Source organism: Hyla sarda (genome assembly GCF_029499605.1).
Source record: "Hyla sarda isolate aHylSar1 chromosome 2 unlocalized genomic scaffold, aHylSar1.hap1 SUPER_2_unloc_2, whole genome shotgun sequence".
Lineage (NCBI taxonomy): Eukaryota > Metazoa > Chordata > Amphibia > Anura > Hylidae > Hyla > Hyla sarda.
Window position 1 is genome coordinate 540,607 of NW_026607607.1, and position 26,683 is coordinate 567,289.

General features: G+C 46.9%; 1 protein-coding gene and 1 long non-coding RNA gene across 2 annotated transcripts in view; both read right to left on the bottom strand.

Moving 5' to 3' along the window:
• LOC130298370 (uncharacterized) overlaps positions 1-25,640 on the bottom strand; it is a 28,506-nt gene extending 2,866 nt beyond the window's left edge. The window contains exons 1-2 of the long non-coding RNA XR_008849764.1: positions 25,554-25,640; positions 22,072-22,224 (exon numbers count right to left, since the gene is read on the bottom strand). This is a non-coding gene — a long non-coding RNA (uncharacterized LOC130298370). The remainder of the gene's footprint in view (positions 1-22,071; positions 22,225-25,553) is intronic.
• The window catches only part of LOC130298365 (uncharacterized), a 96,543-nt gene that overhangs the window by 63,651 nt on the left and 6,209 nt on the right, over positions 1-26,683 (bottom strand). The gene's annotated exons all lie outside the window — the stretch shown is intronic.

Here is a 26,683-nt window from a genome sequence, read left to right on the forward strand (position 1 = left end):
CCGCACGGAGCCCCTCCTAATGTGCATCGGATCTCACCATGAAAAAATTGAGTTTTTGGTCCTCCCCAATTGCACTTCCGAAATTCTCCTTGGACTACCCTGGCTTCAACACCACTCCCCTACCCTGGATTGGTCCACTGGGGAGATCAAGAGTTGGGGCCCCTCTTGTTCCAAGGACTGTCTTAAACCGGTTCCCAGTACTCCCTGCCGTGACCCTGTGGTGCCTCCTGTAACCGGTCTCCCTAAGGCCTATATGGACTTTGCGGATGTTTTTTGCAAAAAACAAGCTGAGACTTTACCTCCTCACAGGCCTTATGACTGTCCCATTGACCTCCTCCCGGGTACTACTCCACCCCGGGGCAGAATTTATCCTCTCTCTGTCCCAGAGACTCTTGCTATGTCTGAGTATATCCAGGAAAATTTAAAGAAGGGCTTTATCCGCAAATCTTCCTCTCCTGCCGGAGCCGGATTTTTCTTTGTGTCCAAAAAAGATGGCTCTCTACGTCCTTGCATTGACTACCGCGGTCTTAATAAAATCACTGTAAAAAACCGCTACCCCCTACCTCTCATCTCTGAACTCTTTGATCGCCTCCAAGGTGCCCACATCTTTACCAAACTGGACTTAAGAGGTGCCTATAATCTCATTCGCATCAGAGAGGGGGATGAATGGAAAACGGCATTTAACACTAGAGATGGACACTTTGAGTATCTGGTCATGCCCTTTGGCCTGTGCAACGCTCCTGCCGTCTTCCAAGACTTTGTTAATGAAATCTTTCGTGATCTCTTATATTCCTGTGTTGTTGTATATCTGGACGATATCCTGATTTTTTCTGCCAACCTAGAAGAACACCGCCAGCATGTCCGCATGGTTCTTCAGAGACTTCGTGACAATCAACTGTATGCCAAAATGGAGAAATGTCTGTTTGAATGTCAATCTCTTCCTTTCCTAGGATACTTGGTCTCTGGCCAGGGACTACAAATGGATCCAGACAAACTCTCTGCCGTCTTAGATTGGCCACGCCCCTCCGGACTCCGTGCTATCCAACGTTTTTTGGGGTTCGCCAATTATTACAGACAATTCATTCCACATTTTTCCACCATTGTGGCTCCTATCGTGGCTTTAACCAAAAAGAATGCCAATCCTAAGTCATGGCCTCCTCAAGCGGAAGACGAATTTAAACAGCTCAAGTCTGCCTTTTCTTCGGCTCCCGTGCTCTCCAGACCTGACCCATCTAAACCCTTCCTATTGGAGGTTGATGCCTCCTCTGTAGGAGCTGGAGCGGTCCTTCTACAGAAAAATTCTTCCGGGCATGCTGTTACTTGTGGTTTTTTTTCTAGGACCTTCTCTCCAGCTGAGAGGAACTACTCCATCGGGGACCGAGAGCTTCTAGCCATTAAATTAGCTCTTGAGGAATGGAGGCATCTGTTGGAGGGATCAAGATTTCCAGTTATTATTTACACCGATCACAAGAACCTCTCCTATCTCCAGTCTGCCCAACGGCTGAATCCTCGCCAGGCCAGGTGGTCTCTGTTCTTTGCCCGATTTAATTTTGAAATTCACTTTCGGCCTGCCGATAAGAACATTAGGGCCGATGCTCTCTCTCGTTCCTCGGATGCCTCGGAAGTAGAGCTCTCTCCGCAACACATCATCCCCCCTGACTGCCTGATCTCCACTTCTCCAGCCTCCATCAGGCAAACTCCTCCAGGGAAGACCTTCGTTTCTCCACGCCAACGCCTCGGAATCCTCAAATGGGGTCACTCCTCCCATCTCGCAGGTCATGCGGGTATCAAGAAATCCGTGCAACTCATCTCTCGTTTCTATTGGTGGCCGACTCTGGAGACGGATGTTGTGGATTTTGTACGAGCCTGCACTGTTTGTGCCCGGGATAAGACTCCTCGCCAGAAGCCCGCTGGTCTTCTTCATCCTCTGCCTGTCCCCGAACAGCCTTGGTCTCTGATTGGTATGGACTTTATTACGGACTTACCCCCATCCCGTGGCAACACTGTTGTTTGGGTGGTCGTTGATCGATTCTCCAAGATGGCACATTTCATCCCTCTTCCTGGTCTTCCTTCAGCGCCTCAGTTGGCAAAACAATTTTTTGTACACATTTTTCGTCTTCACAGGTTGCCCACGCAGATCGTCTCGGATAGAGGCGTCCAATTCGTGTCAAAATTCTGGAGGGCTCTCTGTAAACAACTCAAGATTAAATTAAACTTTTCCTCTGCATATCATCCTCAATCCAATGGGCAAGTAGAAAGAATTAACCAGGTCCTGGGTGATTATTTACGGCATTTTGTTTCCTCCCGCCAGGATGACTGGGCAGATCTTCTACCATGGGCCGAATTTTCGTATAACTTCAGAGTCTCTGAATCCTCCTCCAAATCCCCATTTTTTGTGGTGTACGGCCGTCACCCTCTTCCCCCCCTCCCTACTCCCTTGCCCTCTGGTTTGCCCGCTGTGGATGAAATATCTCGTGATCTTTCCACCATATGGAAAGAGACCCAAAATTCTCTTTTACAGGCCTCATCACGCATGAAGAAGTTTGCTGATAGAAAAAGAAGAGCTCCCCCCATTTTTTCTCCTGGAGACAAGGTATGGCTCTCCGCTAAATATGTCCGCTTCCGTGTCCCTAGCTACAAATTGGGACCACGCTATCTTGGTCCTTTCAAAATCTTGTGCCAGATTAATCCTGTCTCTTACAAACTTCTTCTTCCTCCTTCTCTTCGAATTCCTAATGCCTTTCACGTTTCTCTTCTTAAACCACTTATCATCAACCGTTTCTCTCCTAAGTTTGTTTCTCCCACTCCTGTTTCCGGCTCCTCTGACATCTTCTCCGTTAAAGAGATACTGGCCTCCAAGAAGGTCAGAGGGAAAACCTTTTTCCTGGTCGATTGGGAGGGTTGTGGTCCTGAAGAGAGATCCTGGGAACCTGAGGACAATATCCTAGACAAAAGTCTGCTCCTCAGGTTCTCAGGCTCTAAGAAGAGGGGGAGACCCAAGGGGGGGGGGGGGTACTGTTACGCCGAGCGCTCCGGGTCCCCGCTCCTCCCCGGAGCGCTCGCTTCACTCTCGCTACCGCAGCGCTCCGGGCAGCTCCACTGACCCGGTGCGCTGCGATACCGTCTCCAGCCGGGATGCGATTCGCGATGCGGGTGGCGCCCGCTCGCGATGCGCACCCCGGCTCCCGTACCTGACTCGCTCTCCGTCTCTTCTGTCCCGGCGCGCGCGGCCCCGCTCCCTAGGGCGCGCGCGCGCCGGGTCTCTGCGATTTAAAGGGCCACTGCGCCGCTGATTGGCGCAGTGGTTCCAATTAGTGTGTTCACCTGTGCACTCCTTATTTATACCTCACTTCCCCTTCACTCCCTCGCCGGATCTTGTTGCCATTGTGCCAGTGAAAGCGTTTCCTTGTGTGTTCCTAGCCTGTGTTCCAGACCTCCTGCCGTTGCCCCTGACTACGATCCTTGCTGCCTGCCCCGACCTTCTGCTACGTCCGACCTTGCTTCTGTCTACTCCCTTGTACCGCGCCTATCTTCAGCAGCCAGAGAGGTTGAGCCGTTGCTAGTGGATACGACCTGGTCACTACCGCCGCAGCAAGACCATCCCGCTTTGCGGCGGGCTCTGGTGAAAACCAGTAGTGACTTAGAACCGGTCCACTAGCACGGTCCACGCCAATCCCTCTCTGGCACAGAGGATCCACCTCCTGCCAGCCGGCATCGTGACACACACACTGTACCCTCTGAATATAATACTATCATACACTGCACCCTCTGAATATAATACTACCACACACTGTACCCTCTGAATATAATACTATCATACACTGCACCCTCTGAATATAATACTACCACACACTGCACCCTCTGAATATAATACTACCACACACTGTGCCCTCTGAATATAATACTACCAAACACTGTACCCACTGAATATAATACTGCCACACACCGTACCCCCTGAATATAATATTGCCACACACTGTACCCCCTGAATATATTACTGCCACACACTGGGCCCCTGAATATAATACTGCCACACACTGTACCCCTGAATATAATACTTCCACACACTGTACCCCTGAATATAATACTGCCACACACTGTACCCCTGAATATAATACTGCCACACACTGTACCCCTGAATATATTACTGCCACACACTGTACCCCTGAATATAATACTGCCACACACTGGGCCCCTGAATATAATACTGCCACACACTGTACCCCCTGAATATAATAGTGCCACACACTGTACCCCCTGAATATAATATTGCCACACACTGTGCCCCCTGAATATATTACTGCCACACACTGGGCCCCTGAATATAATACTGCCACACACTGTGCCTCTGGTATATTACTGCCACACACTGTACCCCTGAATATAATACTGCCACACACTGTACCCCTGAATATAATACTGCCACACACTGGGCCCCTGAATATAATGATGCCACACACTATACCCCCTGAATATATTACTGCCACACTCTGGGCCCCTGAATATAATACTGCCACACACTGTGCCTCTGGTATATTACTGCCACACACTGTACCCCTGAATATAATACTACCACACACTGTACCCCTGAATATAATACTGCCACCCACTGGGCCCCTGGTATATTACTGCTACCCACTGTGCCGCTTAAAATAATACTGCCATTCACTGTGCCCCCGAAAATAATTCTGCCACACACTGGGCCCCTGTTATATTACTGCCACACACTATTCCCCTGCAACGCTGACTAATTGTACCTCTGTGTCTCTTAAAATAATAAAATGAAGCGACTGTGCCTATAGAATGAATGACGCCACTGTGACCCCAGAATTAATGATGCCAGTGACCACAGAATTAATTATGCCACTGTGCCCACAGAATTAATGATGCCACTATGACCACAGAATTAATGATGCCACTGTACCCACAGAATTAATGTTGCCACTGTACCCACAGAATTAATGATGCCACTGTACCCACAGAATTAATGCCACTGTGACCACAGAATTAATGATGCCACTGTGACCACAGAATTAATGATGCCACTGTGACCACAGAATTAATGATGCCACTGTACCCACAGAATTAATGATGCCACTGTACCCACAGAATTAATTATGCCACTGTACCCACAGAATTAATTATGCCACTGTACCCACAGAATTAATGCCACTGTGACCACAGAATTGATGATGCCACTGTGACCACAGAATTAATGATGCCACTGTACCCACAGAATTAATGATGCCACTGTACCCACAGAATTAATGATGCCACTGTGACCACAGAATTAATGATGCCACTGTACCCACAGAATTAATGATGCCACTGTGTCCCACAGAAACAATGACACAACTGTATCCCCAGAATTAATGATGCCACTGTGCCTACAGAATTAATGATGCCACTGTACCCACAGAATTTATGATGCCACTGTGACCATAGAATTAAGGATTCCACTGTGCCCACAGAATTAATGATGCCTCTGTGACCACAGAATTAATTATGTCACTTGGACCACAGAATAAGTGATGCCACTGTGACCACCGAATAAGTGATGCCACTGTACCCACAGAATTAATGATGCCACTGTACCCACAGAATTAATGATGCCACTGTACCCACAGAATTAATTATGCCACTGTACCCACAGAATTAATGCCACTGTGACCACAGAATTGATGATGCCACTGTGACCACAGAATTAATGATGCCACTGTACCCACAGAATTAATGATGCCACTGTACCCACAGAATTAATGATGCCACTGTGACCACAGAATTAATGATGCCACTGTACCCACAGAATTAATGATGCCACTGTGTCCCACAGAAACAATGACACAACTGTATCCCCAGAATTAATGATGCCACTGTGCCCCACAGAATTAATGATGCCACTGTGCCTACAGAATTAATGATGCCACTGTACCCACAGAATTTATGATGCCACTGTGACCATAGAATTAAGGATTCCACTGTGCCCACAGAATTAATGATGCCTCTGTGACCACAGAATTAATTATGCCACTTGGACCACAGAATAAGTGATGCCACTGTGACCACCGAATAAGTGATGCCACTGTACCCACAGAATTAATGATGCCACTGTGCCTACAGAATTTATGATGCAATTGTGACCACAGACGAATTGATTCCACTGTACCCACAGAAATGATGATGGCACTGTGCCTCCAGAAGTAATGATGCCACTGTGCTTACAGAATTAAGGATGCCACTGTGACCACAGAATTTATGATAACACTGTGCCCACATAATTAAGAATGCCACTATACCCACAGAATTAAGGATGCCACTGTGTTCCACAAAATTAATGATGCCACTGTACCCACAGAATTAATGATGCCACTGTGTTCCACAGAATTAAGGATGCCACTGTGTTCCACAAAATTAATGATGCCACTGTACCCACAGAATTAATGATGCCACTGTGTTCCACATCATTAAGGATGCCACTGTGTTCCACAAACTTAATGATGCCACTGTACCCACAGAATTAAGGATGCCACTGTGTTCCACATAATTAAGGATGCCACTATACCCACAGAATTAAGGATGCCACTGTACCCACAGAATTAATGATGCCACTGTGTTCCACAGAATTAAGGATGCCACTGTGTTCCACAGAATTAAGGATGTCACTGTACCCACAGAATTAAGGATGCCACTGTGCCCCAGAATTAAGGATGCCACTGTGTTCCACAAAATTAATGATGCCACTGTACCCACAGAATTAATGATGCCACTGTGCCCCAGAATTAATGCCACTGGGCCCCCATATGAACTTTGCCACTGTAACTCTCCATCTGTTGTAAAACTACAACTCCCATCATGCACAGACAAAAGGTCATGATGGTAGCTGTAGTTCTACAATAACTGGAGAGTCACAGATGGGGGAACACAAACTTTTACCTGAGAGCTTTGGCTCACCCTCCCAGGTCCTGCACTGCTCCGCTGCTCTGGCCTCTTCTAGTCAGGCCTGGCCAGAGCAGATGATGCAGGCAGCTAATCGTGCTACCTGCATCATAGGAGAAGCGCCGGGCAGGGACACATCGCTCCTTTGCTCCGGGCCGCGGCTATTCATTTGTATTGGCGTCTCAAAGACACAGCTACAAATGAATAAGGGGAGATCCAGCGGATGGTCCGAACGACTGGTGGACGCAGTCCGGATCTGGACCGTGGTCTGCCAGTTCAGTACCCCTGATATAGGACATAGATCAATGTTTCCTAACCAGGGGGACTCCAGTTGTTGCAAAACTACAAAACTTAGCATGCTGGGAGTTGTAGTTTTGAACAGCTGGAGGCACCTTGTTAAGGAAACACTGATCTATGTCCTATCTCAGTGTTTCCCAACCAGAGTGCCTCCAGCTGTTACAAAACTACAACTCCCAGCATGCATGGACAGCATTGTAGCTTTGCTTTGGAGACACCTTGGTTAAGAAACATTTATGTCAGTGTTTCCCAACCCTCCAGCTGTTGCAAAACTACAACTCCCAGTATGCTAGGAGTTGTAGTTTTGCAACAGCTGGGGGCACCCCTGGTGAGAAAGGGGTGGGGGGGGGGTGAGAAGGGATTGTGCTGGGAAGGGGGGAGGGATGATGCTGGAAAAGGGTGGGCATGGATGGTGGGGGGTAGTTTATCTTACCTGCCTTAGAACACTGCTGGGCTCCTGTATCCTCCAGGCACTTCCTGCTTACTGGGGTCATGTGATGTTTTGGTGTCACATGACCCAAGCAGAGCAGTAGAAAGCTGCCAATCAGGGGGAAGAGAAGCAAAGTAAGTGCCCGATAACTCCACAGACTCGCTGTGTGCACGCTCCCTCTGCACTGCAGACTGAGTATACAAAAATAGCTTGTGACAGGGATGAACGCTGGGACAGGGTGTCACCCCCCTAACAACGCCACTGCTCAAGACTTTGTTAATGAAATTTTTCGTGATCTCCTATATTCCTGTGTTGTGGTTTATCTGGACGATATTCTGATTTTTTCTGCCAACTTAGAAGAACACCGCCAGCATGTCCGCATGGTTCTTCAGAGACTTCGTGACAATCAACTTTATGCCAAAATGGAGAAATGTCTCTTTGAATGTCAATCTCTTCCTTTCCTAGGATACTTGGTCTCTGGCCAGGGACTACAAATGGACCCAGATAAACTCTCTGCCGTCTTAGATTGGCCACGCCCCTCCGGACTCCGTGCTATCCAACGTTTTTTGGGGTTCGCCAATTATTACAGACAGTTTATTCCACACTTTTCCACTATTGTGGCTCCTATCGTGGCTTTAACCAAGAAAAATGCCAATCCCAAGTCCTGGTCCCCCCAAGCGGAAGACGCATTTAAACATCTCAAGTCTGCCTTTTCTTCCGCTCCCGTGCTCTCCAGACCTGACCCATCTAAACCCTTCCTATTGGAGGTAGATGCCTCCTCAGTGGGAGCTGGAGCTGTCCTTCTACAAAAAAAATTCTTCCGGGCATGCTGTGACTTGTGGTTTTTTTTCTAGGACCTTCTCCCCGGCGGAGAGAAACTATTCCATCGGAGATCGAGAACTACTGGCCATTAAATTGGCGCTTGAGGAATGGAGGCACCTGCTGGAGGGATCAAAATTTCCAGTTATCATATACACTGATCACAAGAATCTCTCCTACCTCCAGTCTGCCCAACGACTGAACCCTCGCCAGGCTAGGTGGTCGTTGTTCTTTGCCCGTTTTAACTTTGAAATCCATTTTCGCCCTGCTGACAAGAACATTAGGGCCGATGCTCTCTCTCGTTCTTCTGATGCCTCTGAAGTAGAGGTCTCTCCGCAACACATCATTCCTCCGGACTGTCTGATCTCCACTTCTCCAGCTTCCATCAGGCAAACTCCTCCAGGGAAGACCTTCGTTTCTCCACGCCAGCGTCTCGGGATTCTCAAATGGGGACACTCCTCCCACCTCGCAGGCCATGTGGGCATCAAAAAATCCTTGCAACTCATCTCTCGATTTTATTGGTGGCCGACTCTGGAGACTGATGTTATTGATTTCGTGCGGGCCTGTACTGTCTGTGCCCGGGATAAGACTCCTCGCCAGAAGCCTGCTGGTCTCCTTCATCCTCTGCCTGTTCCTGAACAGCCTTGGTCACAGATTGGTATGGACTTTATTACGGACTTGCCCTCATCCCGTGGCAACACAGTTGTTTGGGTGGTCGTTGATCGATTTTCCAAGATGGCACATTTTATTCCTCTTCCTGGTCTTCCTTCAGCGCCTCAGTTGGCAAAGCAATTTTTTGTACACATTTTTCGCCTTCACGGTTTGCCCACGCATATCGTCTCAGATAGAGGCGTCCAATTCGTGTCTAAATTCTGGAGGGCCCTCTGTAAACAGCTCAAGATCAAATTAAACTTCTCTTCTTCTTATCATCCCCAATCCACTGGGCAAGTAGAAAGAGTTAATCAGGTCCTGGGTGACTATTTACGGCATTTTGTTTCCTCCCGCCAGGATGATTGGGCAGATCTTCTACCATGGGCCGAATTCTCATACAACTTCAGAGTCTCCGAATCTTCTGCTAAATCCCCATTTTTCGTGGTGTACGGCCGTCACCCTCTTCCTCCCCTCCATACTCCCTTGCCCTCTGGTTTGCCCGCTGTGGATGAAGTGACTCGTGATCTTTCCACCATATGGAAAGAGACCCAAAATTCTCTTTTACAGGCTTCATCCCGGATGAAAAGATTTGCTGATAAAAAAAGAAGAACTCCCCCCATTTTTGCTCCCGGAGACAAGGTATGGCTCTCCGCTAAATATGTCCGCTTTCGTGTCCCCAGTTACAAACTGGGACCACGCTATCTTGGTCCTTTCAAAATCAAGTGCCAGATCAACCCTGTCTCTTACAAACTCCTTCTTCCTCCTTCTCTCCGTATTCCCAATGCCTTCCATGTCTCTCTCCTTAAACCACTCATCCTTAACCGCTTCTCTCCCAAAGTTGTTTCTCCCACTCCAGTTTCCGGATCTTCTGACGTCTTTTCTGTGAAGGAGATTCTAGCATCCAAAACGGTTAGAGGTAAAAGATTCTTCTTGGTCGACTGGGAGAATTGCGGCCCTGAGGAGAGATCCTGGGAACCTGAGGACAACATCCTGGACAAAAGTCTTATCCTCAGGTTCTCAGGCTCCAAAAAGAGGGGGAGACCCAAGGGGGGGGGGGGTACTGTTACGCCGAGCGCTCCGGGTCCCCGCTCCTCCCCAGAGCGCTCGCAGCGTTCTCTCATTCGCAGCGCCCCGGTCAGACCTGCTGACCGGGTGCGCTGCGATATTACTCCCAGCCGGGATGCGATTCGCGATGCGGGACGCGCCCGCTCGCGATGCGCATCTCGGCTCCCGAACCTGACCCGTTCCCCGTCTGTGTTGTCCCGGCGCGCGCGGCCCCGCTCCTTAGGGCGCGCGCGCGCCGGGTCTCTGCCATTTAAAGGGCCGCTGCGCCACTGATTGGCGCGGCAGGCCTAATCAGTATTCTCACCTGTGCACTCCCTACTTATGCTTCACTTCCCCTGCACTCCCTCGCCGGATCTTGTTGCCATTGTGCCAGTGAAAGCGTTTCCTTGTGTGTTCCTAGCCTGTGTTCCAGACCTCCTGCCGTTGCCCCTGACTACGATCCTTGCTGCCTGCCCTGACCTTCTGCTACGTCCGACCTTGCTCTTGTCTACTCCCTTGTACCGCGCCTATCTTCAGCAGTCAGAGAGGTTGAGCCATTGCTGGTGGATACGACCTGGTTGCTACCGCCGCTGCAAGACCATCCCGCTTTGCGGCGGGCTCTGGTGAATACCAGTAGCAACTTAGAACCGGTCCACCAGCACGGTCCACGCCAATCCCTCTCTGGCACAGAGGATCCACCTCCAGCCAGCCGAATCGTGACAATGTGTCTACGTGGAGAAGAAGTGATGTCACTTATTTTTTGGCCAGTTCCCTGTCAAACATTAACATAAGTAATATGTGTGTAGATAGAAGCGTGCCGGCACTACCTGTATTGTGTGGTTCACTAAAAATACGTTCGTCCTATAATCCGGACTCTAAAGTATCAGACAGCACAGGCTTGTAATATGGTGGTGCTCATGTAATATAGGTAAAGACAGTTCATCCAATCGCAACGATGTAGAAAAATTACAGGCAACTCACCAATCTTTTGCAAGACTTCATGCTTTAATTCCAGGGTGTGCAGGCAAAGCGGCTCCATGCCGCACCGGTGAGCTAGACGCTAGTGCGAGCAATGACCTGTATACTGAGACTAATATTACAAATAATACCAGTATACAAGGAGGAATATTATCACCATACATATTACCATCATACTGTAACTGACCAAATCCTGTATACTGAGACAAATAATACCAATAACACCAGCATACAGGGAGAAAATATTGTCATCATACATATTATGGTCATACTGTTAGTGACACCAATATTACTGATAATACCAGTACAAAAAAAATAAAAATGGTCAGCACCTCCAGACAAAAGGTGCTTACTGTTAGTTGTGTGAGTTACTAGCAAGAAACAAATAATACTGCCACACCATGACCACGACTACCATTGTGACTGACTAATGACCGACTAACACCAATTGTATACATTTTACAAATACCAATACTCCCACATACACTGGCCTTATAGTGGTAGATACCAGCTGTACACATCACAGTGTGTATTATCCCTGTACTGTGACATAACTGTGTATTATCCCTGTACTGTGACATCACTGTGTATTATCCCTGTACTGTGACATCACTGTGTATTATCCCTGTACTGTGACATCACTGTGTATTATCCCTGTACTGTGACATCACTGTGTATTATCCCTGTACTGTGACATCACTGTGTATTATCCTTGTACTGTGATATCACTGTGTCTTATCCCTGTACTGTGACATCACTGTGTATATTATCCCTGTACTGTGACATCACTGTGTGTATTATCCCTGTACTGTGACATCACTGTGTATATTATCCCTGTACTGTGACATCACTGTGTATTATCCCTGTACTGTGACATCACTGTATATTATCCCTGTACTGTGACATCACTGTGTGTATTATCCCTGTACTGTGACATCACTGTGTATTATCCCTGTACTGTGACATCACTGTGTATTATCCCTGTACTGTGACATCACTGTGTATTATTCCTGTACTGTGACATTACTGTGTATTATCCCTCTACTGTGACATCACTGTGTATTATCCTTGTACTGTGACATCACTGTGTATTTTCCCTGTACTGTGACATCACTGTGTATTATCCCTGTACTGTTACATCACTGTGTGTATTATCCCTGTACTGTGACATCACTGTGTATTATCCCTGTACTGTGACATCACTGTGTGTATTATCCCTGTACTGTGACATCACTGTGTATTATCCCTGTACTGTGACATCACTGTGTATTATCCCTGTACTGTGACATCACTGTGTATTATCCCTGTACTGTGACATCACTGTGTATTATCCATGTACTGTGACATCACTGTGTATTATCCCTGTACTGTGACATCTCTGTATATTATCCCTGTACTGTGACATCACTGTGTATTATCCCTGTACTGTGACATCACTGTGTATTATCCCTGTACTGTGACATCACTGTGTATTATCCCTGTACTGTGACATCACTGTGTATATTATCCCTGTACTGTGACATCACTGTGTATTATCCCTGTACTGTGACATCACTGTATATTATCCCTGTACTGTGACATCACTGTGTATATTATCCCTGTACTGTGACATCTCTGTGTATTATCCCTGTACTGTGACATCTCTGTGTATTATCCCTGTACTGTGACATCACTGTGTATTATCCCTGTACTGTGACATCACTGTATATTATCCCTGTACTGTGACATCACTGTGTATATTATCCCTGTACTGTGACATCACTGTGTATTATCCCTGTACTGTGACATCACTGTATATTATCCCTGTACTGTGACATCACTGTGTGTATTATCCCTGTACTGTGACATCACTGTATATTATCCCTGTACTGTGACATCACTGTGTATTATCCCTGTACTGTGACATCACTGTGTATTATCCCTGTACTGTGACATCGCTGTGTATTATCCCTGTACTGTGACATCACTGTGTATTATCCCTGTACTGTGACATCACTGTGTATATTATCCCTGTACTATAATATCACTGTGTATATTATCTCTGAACTATAACATCACTGTGTGTTATCTCTATACTGCAACATCACTGTTGATACTTACACTGCACTGTGACATCACTGTATATATTAAGCCTGTATACCCTAATGCCACTGTACATATTTACCTTGCACTGCGAGTGACAATACAGGGTAAATATGCTCAGTGACATCACAGTTCAGAGTTAATATAAACAGTGACATCACAGTTCAGAGTTAATATATACAGTGACATCACAGTTCAGAGTTAATATATACAGTGACATCACAGTTCAGAGTTAATATAAACAGTAATGTCTCTGTACAGGGACAATAAAAAGTTTTGCCACTACAGGGTTAATAAACGGTGTTGTCACAGTAGAGGGTAACTATACAGTGATGTCATTGTACCGGAAAAATATACACAGTGAAGTCAGCATTCAAGAATAATAAACTGTGATGTCACTACAGGGTTGTTATACACAGTGACATCAAATTACAGGATAAAGCACAGTGATGTCACAGTTTATTATGAAGCACAGTGATGTCACAGTTTATTATGAAGCACAGTGATGTCACAGTTTATTATGAAGCACAGTGATGTCACAGTTTATTATGAAGCACAGTGATGTCACAGTTTATTATGAAGCACAGTGATGTCAGTTTATTATGAAGCACAGTGATGTCACAGTTTATGAAGCACAGTGATGTCACAGTTTATTATGAAGCACAGTGATGTCAGTTTATTATGAAGCACAGTGATGTCACAGTTTATTATGAAGCACAGTGATGTCACAGTTTATTATGAAGCACAGTGATGTCAGTTTATTATGAAGCACAGTGATGTCAGTTTATTATGAAGCACAGTGATGTCACAGTTTATTATGAAGCAGTGATGTCACAGTTTATTATGAAGCGCAGTGATGTCAGTTCATTATGAAGCACAGTGATGTCACAGTAAATTATGAAGCACAGTGATGTCACAGTTTGTTATGAAGCACAGTGATGTCAGTTTATTATGAAGCACAGTGATGTCACAGTTTATTATGAAGCACAGTGATGTCACAGTTTATTATGAAGCACAGTGATGTCACAGTTTATTATGAAGCAGTGATGTCACAGTTTATTATGAAGCGCAGTGATGTCAGTTTAATATGAAGCACAGTGATGTCACAGTTTATTATGAAGCACAGTGATGTCACAGTTTATTATGAAGCACAGTGATGTCACAGTTTATTATGAAGCACAGTGATGTCACAGTTTATTATGAAGCACAGTGATGTCACAGTTTATTATGAAGCACAGTGATGTCACAGTTTATTATGAAGCGCAGTGATGTCACAGTTTATTATGAAGCACAGTGATGTCACAGTTTATTATGAAGCACAGTGATGTCACAGTTTATTATGAAGCACAGTGATGTCACAGTTTATTATGAAGCACAGTGATGTCACAGTTTATTATGAAGCGCAGTGATGTCAGTTTATTATGAAGCGCAGTGATGTCACAGTTTATTATGAAGCACAGTGATGTCACAGTTTATTATGAAGCACAGTGATGTCCGTTTATTATGAAGCACAGTGATGTCACAGTTTATTATGAAGCACAGTGATGTCACAGTTTATTATGAAGCGCAGTGATGTCACAGTTTATTATGAAGCGCAGTGATGTCACAGTTTGTTATGAAGCACAGTGATGTCACAGTTTGTTATGAAGCACAGTGATGTCACAGTTTATTATGAAGCGCAGTGATGTCACAGTTTATTATGAAGCACAGTGATGTCACAGTTTATTATGAAGCGCAGTGATGTCACAGTTTATTATGAAGCACAGTGATGTCACACAGACTACAGAATGTACAACTGTACGTATGATAAAGATGGCGGGATGCTATCGAAACGTCACACATACATGGGGGAATAAAACACTTAGATAATATAGATTAATAGATAGATATGAGATAGATATGAGATAGATAGATAGATAAGTGTATCCCAATCAGGGGGCCTCTAGCTATTCCAAAATGACAACTCCCAGCATTCCTTTGGCTTTATGAGCATACTGGGGGGTGTAGTTTTGCAACAGCTGGAGGCCCCCTGGTTGGGAAACACTGATCTATCTATCAATCATCTATCTATCTATCCATCCATCTATCTATATCCATCTATCTATTTATGTATCTATCTTTCTATTTATGTATCTATCTATCTCATATCTATCTCAGATAGATGAGAGATAGATAGATATGAGAGATAGATAGATAGAGATGATATATAGATAGATAGATACATAAATAGATGGATATATAGATAGATATGAGATAGATAGAAATATAGATACTATCTCTTTCTATCTATCTATCTATCTAAAACAAAGAAAAACGGCACAACCAAAATCCAGAGATTAGAGAGAATTCGGGGTGCCCGCATACTTGGAACCTGGGTCCACTGGTTCCTTAATCCAGACAAAGAACAATATGATGCAGCATAGTCTATGCACATGATGGAATAAACCACCATTTTCTGCAAACTTGTGGCGTGCTGAATCATATTGTTCTTTATCTATCTATCTATCTATCTATCTTTCTATATCCTATCTATATCATTTAAATCTATCTATATCATATCTATCTATCATCTATCTATCTCATATCTATCTATATATCCATATATTTATGTATCTATTTATCTATATATCATCTATCTATCTCTCATATCTATCTATCTTTCATCTATCTCTCATCTATCTGAGATAGATATGAGATAGATAGATAAATATATATATATAAATAGATAGATAGATATGAGATTATGAGATAGATATGAGATAGATAAATAGATATGAGATAGATAGATAGATAGATAGATATGAGATAGATAGATAGGAGATAGATAGATATGAGATAGATAGATTGATTGATGGATAGATAGATAGATATATATGAGATAGATAGATATGAGATAGATAAATATGAGATAGATAGATATGAGATAGATGGATATATAGATAGATAATAGATAGATGATTGATAGATAGATCAGTGTTTCACAACTAGGGGGGGCCTCCAGCTGTTGCAAAACTACAACTCCCTGTATGCTCATAAAGCCAAAGGAATGCTGGGAGTTGTAGTTTTGCAACAGCTGGAGGCCCCCTGGTTGGGAAACTGATCTATCTATATCATATCCATCTATCTCCTATCTATCTATCTATCTAATCTATCATCTATCTATCTGTCTATATCATATCTATCATCTATCATCTATCTATCTATCTCATATCTATGTATCTATCATCTATCGATCTGTCTATCTATCATCTATCTATCCATCTATTTATGTATCTTTCTATATATCATCTCTATCTATCTCATATCTATCTATCTCATATCTATCTATCTATCTCATATCTATCTATCTATCTATCTATATATCATCTATCTACCTATCTATCTCTCATATCTATCTATCTTTGATCTATCTATTTCTCATCTATCTATCTCTCATCTATCTGAGTTAGATAGATAGATATGAGATAGATAGATAGATATGAGATAGATAGATAGATAGATGATTGATAGATAGGAGATAGATATAAGATAGATAGATAGATAGATAGATAGATAGATAGGAGATTGATAGATAGGAGATTGATAGATAGATAAATAGATCAGTGTTTCCCAATCTGAGGGCCTCCAGCTGTTGCAAAACTACAACTCCCAGTATGCTCATAAAGCCAAAGGAATGCTGGGAGTTGTAGTTTTGCAACAGCTGGAGGCCCCCTGGTTGGGAAACACTGAACTACCTCCCACTGTCTCCCGAACTACAACTTTCTCCCTCTCCCCCAAGCAAGTTACTTACTTTAAAAGGGCAGCATGAGCAGTGGGCAGGTAAGTCTTCATACTGGTGGTGTCCGGGCCTGTATACACACAGCGGGCCTGCTCCACAAGGTCCAGTATACAGGGGAGAGGGGGAGGAGCTTCCTGTCTGCTCTTCCCAGTCTGCATAGCGCGGCCCCTGCGTGGTGACAGGGCTGCAGGCTGAAGGTTTATATAAAAAAGATGGCTCCGGGGGGCGGGGGCTCGGGCCCCTTACTGGTGAACTAGCTGTACCCCCTGATAGCCATGAGAGCTGCTAGTGACCTACTGCTGCTAGGGGGGGCACAAGGGGGGGCCAATCATGATGTAGGGGGGGCCGTGGCCCCCTCTGCCCCCCCCCTAGAGACGCCACTGAGAAGACCTGCTGTTACTACTTTGTAAGAGAGGGCACTTTGGTTTTCTTTTATTGCAATTTAAGTTGTTAGTTAATGAAAAATAATAAATATTGTTTTATATATAAGTACAGTTAAGGGGAATGTTTTATCAGTTATTCTGCCTAAACATCGGGCAGCATAAAACTGGTGCAGACATCACGATCCCAGGACACCAGGAAAAACACTGAGACACTCGGTCATTCAGAGTCATCTTAGATTGAAAATCCTGCTGAAACCCCGGAAATGAGTCCCTGGGGCTGGTCCCAGCGGGGCGGGTGACGCATCTCTCCCTATGCCAATGGTCTCCAAACTGTGGACCTCCAGCTGTTGCTTAACTAAAACTCCCAGCAAAACTACAACTCCCAGCATGCCCAGACCATTTTTGGAACAACTAGCAGTCCACAGTTTGTAGCCCTAGTCCCTATACAGTTACATTCCTGGCTTCTGCACTACTACTGGAATTGTGTTCCTGGTATCTGGCACTTCCGGGTCAGGTGACGTCATATAACTAGCCATCCAATCAGAGGCTGAGGCTGGACATTGCTTCGGCCCATAACTGAATGAGCAGCTGTGTAACGTCACCTAACCCAGAAGCGCTGGACACTGGGAACTGAATTTCGTGATTCTGGCGGTAGCGCAAGAGCAAGGAAGAGAGGGTTTTTTTATACTGTCTTCCCCAAGCGTTAATACCACATTTCTGCCACAACATAGCTTTCTTATGGAGGCCTGGCAAATCAAATGTCAGGCTTCCCTGTCCCTTCCCTGCTGCCGGCGGCTGCCACAATGACACAATGCTGTGGGGCTGGTATGATCATTTTTTCAGGGTTGGTTTTTATCCCCAGTTCTGCCCTGGGTGGAGAGAGATATATCTAGCTAAGGCTGCATTCACACCACAATTGTTACAAACCGGATCTGGCTGGGAGATGTGAAAACCAGGCGCTCCCGTATCTCAGCCGGACCCGGACCACATCTCGTTTGGATGAGCCGACCGGAGTCAGATAATGTCTCCAGTCGGCTCAGTTTTGCCCCGTATCCAGATTTGTGACCGTATTTAAAACTGTAGTATACCACGGTTTTAAGTCTGGTCACAAAACCGGATATGGGGCAAAAATAAGCCGACCGGAGTCACTATTTGACTCCGGTCGGCTCATTCAAATGAGATGAGATGGGGGCCGGGTCCGGCTGAGATACGGGAGTGCCTGGTTTTCACATATCCCTATCGGATCCGGTCCCGTATGTAACAATCGTGGGGTGAATACAGCCTAATGTGGAATGGAGGTAGAAGTGGGAAGAAGCCTGCCTACCTACCTAATATATTAAAGGGGTAGTCCAGTGGTGAAAAACCTATCCCCTATCCTAAGGATAGGGGATAAGTTTGAGATCGCGGGGGCCCCGGCTCTCCGCCGAGATAGCGGGTGTCGACCCCCGCACGAGGCGGCGGCCGACACGCCCCCTCAATACATCTCAATGGCAGAGCCGGAGATTGCCGAAGGCAGCGCTTTGGCTCTGCCATAGAGTTGTATTAAGGGGGCGTGTCGGCCGCCGCCTCGTGCGGAGGTCGACACGCCCCCTTCCCGCGGGCTGTCGGGGCTCCGTACAGGAGATCGCAGGGGGCCCCAGCGGTCGGACCCCCCGCGATCTGCAACTTATCCCCTATCCTTAGGATAGGGGATAAGTTGCTCACCACTGAGTCACCACTGGACTACTCCTTTAAGGCTGAACATTTACTTAGCTAAGAAGGGGAGAGGGAAGGGGGGCACCTTTGTAGTGTTGGTATCTTTCTGTATATGATCACTGTATGGAGTTAACCTTGGTCTTTGCCTAGTGGATTTTTTTCAGTAGCAGTGTGGGGATATTAGTCATTCTGCGGTGATACTGGTCATGATGTGGCGGTATTACTTGTCCCTTGTATACTGATATTGATAATTTCAATCTCAGTTCACAGGATTTGGTCAGTAACAGTATGACGGTAATATGTATGGGCATAATATTCCTCCTTGTATACTGGTAATATTGGTCTCAGTATACAGGATTTGGTCAGTAATAGTATCATGGTAATATGTATGGTGATAATTTTCCTCCTTGTATACTGGTATTATTGGTAATATTACTCTCAACATACAGGATTTGGTCAGTAACAGTATCATGGTAATATGTATGGTGATAATTTTTCTCCTTGTATACTGGCATTATTGTTAATATTGCTCTCAATATACCGGATTTTCACACATAACCTTTTTAAAACATTGCTGCCATTTTTCATTATAAGCAGGGCCGGTGTTAGGGTGGGGCAAACCAGGCAATTGCCTAGGGCCCCCATCCCCCAAGGGGCCCCCTGCCGGCTGCTCAGTAGGGGGGGGGGGCAACTGTTTTAAAGTGGCATCAGCGTTGGTTTCTTGTTAAAGAATAGCAGCCCGGCCGCGGCCACATTAAAACAGTGACCAGCTCCGGGCCCCATGCCCACAGGGGGCCCCCGTCACATTCGGGACATCCCTGTGTCCCTAAAAATCTTTTCAGGACACAAGAATGCCCCGTTTACCTCATAGCGGCCCCGCGTTGACTTTAAAAACGCTGGGGCCGTTGGGAGGAAGCGCACGCAGTGACGGCACTGACGTCACGTGCGTGCGCCCATAGCAACAGTACAGCAGAGCGCAGCAGTGAGGAGGACGCGCGGGTATGGTAAGTGACCTGCGGTCATCTTCAGTGTTCCGACCGCTGCTCCCGGGATGGCCCATAGGCCATAGCAGTAGATCGTGACCGGGATGGCCCATAGGCCATAGCAGTAGATCGTGACCCAGGAGCGGTGGTCGGAATACTCAAATGGGGCAGTAAACAGGCATACAGCCTTCAGCCATACACTGTATATGGCTGAAGGCTGTATGTCTGTAGGGGAACATACTGCACTTAATGTGGGGGAACTATACTGCACCAAATGTGGTGGAATTATAGTGCACCTAATGTGGGGGAACTATACTGCACCTAATGTGGGGAATTATACTGCACCTAATGTGAGGGAACTATACTGCACCTAATGTGGGGAATTATACTGCACCTAATGTGGAGGGACTATACTGCACCTAATGTGGGGAACTATTTTGCACCTAATGTGGGGGAACTATACTGCCAACCTAATGTGGGGGAACTATACTGCCAACCTAATGTGGGGGAACTATACTGCCAACCTAATGTGGGGGAACTATACTGCCAACCTAATGTGGGGGAACTATACTGCCAACCTAATGTGGGGGAACTATACTGCCAACCTAATGTGGAGAACTATACTGCCAACCTAATGTGGAGAACTATACTGCACCTAATGTGGAGAACTATACTGCACCTAATGTGGAGAGCTATACTGCACCTAATGTGGGGGAACTATACTGCACCTAATGTGGGGGAACTACACTGCACCTAATGTGGGGGAACTATACTGCACCTAATGTGGGGGAACTATACTGCACCTAATGTGGGGGAACTATACTGCACCTAATGTGGGGGAACTATACTGCACCTAATGTGGGGAACTATACTGCACCTAATGTGGGGGAACTACACTGCACCTAATGTGGGGGAACTACTGTATACTGCACCTAATGTGGGAGAACTACTGTATACTGCACCTAATGTGGGGAACTACTGTATACTGCACCTAATGGGGGGAATTATACTGCACCTAATGCGGGGGAACTATTGTATACTGCAACTAATGTGGGGGAACTACTGTATACTGCACCTAATGTGGGGGAACTACTGTATACTGCACCTAATGTGGGGAATTATACTGCACCTCATGTGGGGGAACTACTGTATACTGCACCTAATGTGGGGAATTATACTGCACCTAATGTGGGGAACTATACTGACAACCTAATGTGGGGGAACTATACTGCCAACCTAATGTGGGGGAACTATACTGCCAACCTAATGTGGGGGAACTATACTGCACCTAATGTGGAGAACTATACTGCACCTAATGTGGAGAACTATACTGCACCTAATGTGGAGAGCTATACTGCTCCTAATGTGGAGAGCTATACTGCACCAATGTGTGGGACTATACTGCACCTAATGTGGGGAACTATACTGCACCTAATGTGGGGAACTATACTGCACCTAATGTGGGGGACTATCAGGGCCGTTTGAAGGAATTTGGGGGCACCAAGCAAAATGGACATGGAGGCCCCCCCCCTCCATAGTAACGCCGACCCTTGAATTCTGGGAGCGCAACGTGAGCGAACGTCAATACGACGCACATTAGGTGCAGCAGTGTTACCCCTACATTAGGTGCAGCAGAGATCCCCCACATTAGGTAGGCAGTCTTCCCCCCACATTAGGTAGGCAGTGTTCCCCCCACATTAGGTGCAGCAGTGTTCCCTACCCATACCCGCTGTCCAGACCCCCTCCCCCCGGGCCATTTTTTTGGTGGGGGTTTGACTGCTGAGACCCCCACTGATCACCTCGGTTAAAATGGTTCTCCAGCTGTTGGAAAGCTAAAACTCCCATCATTCTGGAGAGCCTCTGGCAATGGGAGTTGTAGTTTTGTAACAGCTGAAGAGCCACAGATTGGACACAGTTTTACCCATCATCACTGCAGAACTTACAAGTGACTACAGCTCTGATGGGACAGTCAGGAGAATACACAATGATAGTGACCTGAGTGACGTCTTCTGACTTGAGTGATATCTTCTCTGTTATCTTTTCTTCTTCATCTGGTCCAGAGACCAGGTCTTCCTCCAGCTCCATCTTCTCTGCAGAGTCTGACATCCAGGCATCATTGGCTCCTCACTGTCAGCAGATCCTCATCCTCTGCATGAAGACAGTAATCATTATAACCTTGCCAGAAAGTGTACTCTAAATAATATACTGCCCCACACTGTACCCTGAAGATAATGCTGCCTCACACTGTACCTTGAATATAATACTGCCACACACTGTACCCTGAATATAATGCTGCCTCACACTGTACCTTGAATACAATACTGCCACACACTGTACCCTGAATATAATGCTGCCTCACACTGTACCTTGAATATAATACTGCCACACACTGTACCCTGACTATAATGCTGCCACACACTGTACCCTGACTATAATTCTGCCACACACTGTACCCTGAATATAATACTGCCACACTGTACCCTGAATATAATGCTTCCACACACTGTACCCCTGAATATAATACTGCCCCACACTGTACCCTGAATATAATCCTGCCACACATTGTACCCCCTGAATATAATACTGCCACACACTGTACCCTGACTATAATGCTGCCACACACTGTACCCTGAATATAATGCTGCCTCACACTGTACCTTGAATATTATACTGCCACACACTGTACCCTGAATATTATGCTGCCACACACTGTACCCTGACTATAATGCTGCCACACACTGTACCCTGACTATAACACTGCCACACACTGTACCCTGAATATAATGCTTCCACACACTGTACCCCTGAATATAATACTGCCCCACACTGTACCCTGAATATAATCATGCCACACACTGTACCCTGAATATAATGCTGCCACACACTATACCCTGAATATAATGCTGCCACACACTGTACCCTGAATATAATGCTGCCACACACTGTACCCTGAATATAATGCTTCCACACACTGTACCCCTGAATATAATGCTTCCACACACTGTACCCTGAAAATAATACTGCCACACACTGTACCCTGAATATAATGCTGCCACACACTGTACCCTGAATATAATGCTGCCACACACTGTACCCTGAATATAATGCTGCCACACACTGTACCCTGAATATAATGCTGCCACACACTGTACCCTGACTATAATGCTGCTCCACACTGTATCCACTGAATATAATGCTTCCACACACTGTACCCTGAAAATAATACTGCCACACACTGTACCCTGAAAATAATACTGCCACACACTGTACCCTGAATATAATGCTTCCACACACTGTACCCCTGAATATAATGCTGCCACACACTGTACCCTGAATATAATGCTGCTCCACACTGCATCCACTGAATACAATACTGCCACACATGCATACACATCATATATACATATACACCCCCTCTTATCCTCTGTGTCATCATCCCCATAACCCCCCGCCAAACCTCTCCTCATTATTACTATAACTCCCCCCCCCCCCCCCACCTCTCCTCATCACTATTATAACCGGGGGGGGGGGGGATGAGGAGAGGTGCAGGGGGGGCACCTCTCATGACCCCCATAACACCCCTCCTGCATCTCTCATGACCCCCATAACACCCCCCTGCATCTCTCATGACCCCCATAACACCCCCCTGCATCTCTCATGACCCCCATAACACCCCACTGCATCTCTCATGATCCCCATAACACCCCCCCTGCATCTCTCATGACCCCCATAACACCCCCCTGCATCTCTCATGATCCCCATAACACCCCCCTGCATCTCTCATGACCCCCATAACACCCCCACTGCATCTCTCATGACCCCCATAACACCCCCACTGCATCTCTCATGACCCCCATAACACCCCCCCTGCATCTCTCATGACCCCCATAACACCCCCCCTGCATCTCTCATGACCCCCATAACACCCCCCCTGCATCTCTCATGACCCCCATAACACCCCCCCTGCATCTCTCATGACCCCCATAACACCCCCTGCATCTCTCATGACCCCCATAACACCCCCTGCATCTCTCATGACCCCCATAACACCCCTCCTGCATCTCTCATGACCCCCATAACACCCCTCCTGCATCTCTCATGACCCCCATAACACCCCTCCTGCATCTCTCATGACCCCCATAACACCCCTCCTGCATCTCTCATGACCCCCATAACACCCCTCCTGCATCTCTCATGACCCCCATAACACCCCTCCTGCATCTCTCATGACCCCATAACACTCCCCTGCATCTCTCATGACCCCATAACACTCCCCTGCATCTCTCATGACCCCATAACACCCCCCCTGCATCTCTCATGACCCCATAACACCCCCCCTGCATCTCTCATGACCCCCATAACACCCCCCCTGCATCTCTCATGACCCCATAACACCCCTCCTGCATCTCTCACGATCCCCATAACACCCCCCCTGCATCTCTCATGACCCCCATAACACCCCCCTGCATCTCTCATGACCCCATAACACCCTTCCTGCATCTCTCATGACCCCCATAACACCCCTCCTGCATCTCTCATGACCCCATAACACCCCTCCTGCATCTCTCATGATCCCCATAACACCTCCTGCATCTCTCATGATCCCCATAACACCCCCTGCATCTCTCATGACCCCCATAACACCCCCCCTGCATCTCTCATGACCCCCATGACACCCCACTGCATCTCTCATGACCCCCATAACACCCCTCCTGCATCTCTCATGACCCCCATAACACCCCTCCTGCATCTCTCATGACCCCCATAACACCCCCCCTGCATCTCTCATGACCCCCATAACACCCCTCCTGCATCTCTCATGACCCCATAACACTCCCCTGCATCTCTCATGACCCCATAACACTCCCCTGCATCTCTCATGACCCCATAACACTCCCCTGCATCTCTCACGATCCCCATAACACTCCCCTGCATCTCTCACGATCCCCATAACACCCCTCCTGCATCTCTCATGACCCCCATAACACCCCCTGCATCTCTCATGATCCCCATAACACCTCCTGCATCTCTCATGATCCCCATAACACCCCCTGCATCTCTCATGACCCCCATAACACCCCCCCTGCATCTCTCATGACCCCCATAACACCCCTCCTGCATCTCTCATGACCCCATAACACCCCCCTGCATCTCTCATGACCCCATAACACCCCTCCTGCATCTCTCATGACCCCCATAACACCCCCCCTGCATCTCTCATGACCCCCATAACACCCCTCCTGCATCTCTCATGACCCCCATAACACCCCTCCTCCATCTCTCATGAACCCCATAACACCCCTCCTGCATCTCTCATGACCCCCATAACACCCCTCCTGCATCTCTCATGACCCCCCCCCCACACACACACACACACACACACACACACACACACACACACACAAACACCTCTCATCACCATTGCAGTCCCCTGACAACCATACAATCCCCCGGGCCCCCCGCGCCAGTTTACTTACCCTGCCGGGGATCGTTGCAGAGGCGGGAGTCTGCTGCTGCTCCTGTCACTGCACGGAGGATGCTGGAGGTTCCCGCGGGGACGCAAGCAGGGACAGGTCAGGTGATTGGCGTAGACGTGCGTGCCTGCGCGGGGCACGTGACGTCTCTACTCCAATCATCCCCTGACCTGTCCGGTGCCGGCCCTGCTTTGTTTCTTAAGGGGCCCGCGCCTCTCAAAAATGTAATTTTGGTGAAATGTGCGGGCCCCCCGAAGTGTCCCGTCGCTACAGGACGGGCAAGCACCGGCTCTGCTCTGGGCCCCCCAGCCAGCTCGGGGCCCCAAGCAATTGCTTGGTTTGCCGGTCCGGTAGCGACGGGCCTGGGGACTATACTGCACCAATGTGTGGGACTATACTGCACCTAATGTGGGGAACTATACTGCACCTAATGTGGGGGAACTATACTGCACCTAATGTGGGGGAACTATACTGCACCTAATGTGGGGGAACTATACTGCACCTAATGTGGGGGAACTATACTGCACCTAATGTGGAGGGAACTATACTGCACCTAATGTGGGGAGAACTATACTGCACCTAATGTGGGGAACTATACTGCACCTAATGTGGGGGAACTATACTGCACCTAATGTGGGGAACTATACTGCACCTAATGTGGGTAACTATACTGCACCTAATGTGGGTAACTATACTGCACCTAATGTGGGGAACTATACTGCACCTAATGTGGGGAACTATACTGCACCTAATGTGGGGAGAACTATACTGCACCTAATGTGGAGGGAACTATACTGCACCTAATGTGGGGAACTATACTGCACCTAATGTGGGGAACTATACTGCACCTAATGTGGGGGAACTATACTGCACCTAATGTGGGGAGAACTATACTGCACCTAATGTGGAGGGAACTATACTGCACCTAATGTGGGGAACTATACTGCACCAATGTGTGGGACTATACTGCACCTAATGTGGGGAACTATACTGCACCTAATGTGGGGAGAACTATACTGCACCTAATGTGGGGGATCTATACTGCACCTAATGTGGGGAACTATACTGCACCAATGTGGGGAGAACTATACTGCACCTAATGTGGGGGATCTATACTGCACCTAATGTGGGGA